This window comes from Salmo salar, chromosome ssa19 (genome assembly GCF_905237065.1).
Source record: "Salmo salar chromosome ssa19, Ssal_v3.1, whole genome shotgun sequence".
Classification (NCBI taxonomy): domain Eukaryota; kingdom Metazoa; phylum Chordata; class Actinopteri; order Salmoniformes; family Salmonidae; genus Salmo; species Salmo salar.
The window spans coordinates 61668860-61670531 of NC_059460.1; the positions used below are offsets into that span (position 1 = coordinate 61668860).

Here is a 1672-nt window from a genome sequence, read left to right on the forward strand (position 1 = left end):
TTGATTAAATTCCACCACAGTTCCCTTGGAGGAAAATTCTTGCTGCAAACCAAATAATCAGATCAAATGAAATTGTATTGGTCGCATAGACATTCACATTTTGCAGATGTTATTGGGGGTGTAGCGAAATGCTTGTGCTCCGAGCTCCAACAGTGCAGTAATATAAACAAATACACAACAATACACACAAATCTAAAAGTAAAATAATGTAATTAAGAAATATATTAGGATAAGCAATGTCGGAGTATAGAGTATAAATATTTACAGTATATATGTGATGGGATGTAAAGTAGTTATGGACAGTAAAGTATGTGAATAGAATATGTAGTATATCTGTAGGATAGAATAGTATATAGTATTGTAATGAAATAGGCAGGGAACAGGTCTCAAAACCTCCAGCGCGCTATCTATTGTGCCCAAAAAGCATGCTCAAACGGCAGCGTCGATATGGGTCGTTAGTACATAACTCCCTCCCATTCATTTCAATGGAAGGAAAGCGGAGGGGGCGGTGCGCTTCGGGCGGTGCGAAGGTTGCGTCCGAGGCGGTGAAAAATACTAATTCTTCCCAACTTTATGCAAATCATCAGCGGCGACCGCTGGGCGATGACCAATCATATCGAGTGGTTCCCATGACGAATTTGACGCTATGCGACCCAAGGCTGGAGACTTTCTTCAGCAAAGATGGCTGACAAAAGTACTAGGATGGAAGCTAATGTAAGTGGTTATAACGTCATAACGAATCATGCAAAAAATTTACAATTGACAGGAATATGTTAGTTAATGTAGAGACAAACGATTATGCCATTTATTTTTGTCATTAAGTTAATTTACGAAAATCGCGATTTAATAACAACCTAGCTGACTAGCTAACATTAGCCAGCTAGCTGGCTAGCTTTATGGGTGTTGTGACATGAGTATGAAATTGTGATTCTGGTTGTTTAATGTTTTAGGGACTCCTGAAACAACCAGCAAACCAGGCTGTCGTCTTGTGAAACAGTGGATGTAAAGAATCTAGCTAGCTAAAGCATTTACTGCAAATTTTATGTACAATTGTGTAAGCTTGCCTTGCTGATATTTGCCTTCAAATGCAGATGAAATAACGTAGCTAGTTAACTATTTTCTTGCTTATTGTGCAGTGGAGGATGAAAATACCTGTATGCCTATGGATGTGTAACTAGCTATGCAGCCGATCTGTGTATGCACACTAAAACGTTTGGTATACATATTAGTTCAGAACCTAGCTATGAACACCAGCTATCATAGCCAGTTGTATCAACTTCAAAACAGTCTGAATGACATTAATGAAGCCTGTGGATTGAGTAGAATATAATATAACTTTGTGCCAAGGATGCAAGTCGTATATACATGTAGTTATTACCCTGCATGAGATCCCCACATTGTAGCCTGTACATTTTAATATATTCACTGATCATGTGCTCTACATTGGCAAGTAAAGGTGCAGTTCAGGTATGAATGTCTTTGAGATTATTTTTCAGTCATATCCAATACCAGGAGTATCAAATTAGTCTTTGATGCAGTTTCTGCATGTATGTATTACAATTATAGTGTTTACCAATCTTGGTCCTGGGACATCAATGGTTACACTAGCTATGCAATAGACTAGAAACATGATTTAACTACACTACACTTCCTATGCATCATGTAAATACTC

At 38.0% G+C, this 1672-nt stretch overlaps 1 long non-coding RNA gene across 1 annotated transcript; it reads left to right on the forward strand.

Moving 5' to 3' along the window:
- The first annotated feature begins 502 nt into the window (after positions 1-502).
- On the forward strand, positions 503-1470 carry LOC106579360 (uncharacterized). Its single transcript, XR_001322633.2, has 2 exons — positions 503-714; positions 951-1470. It is a non-coding gene; the product is annotated as an uncharacterized lncRNA (long non-coding RNA).
- Positions 1471-1672: the final 202 nt, after the last annotated feature.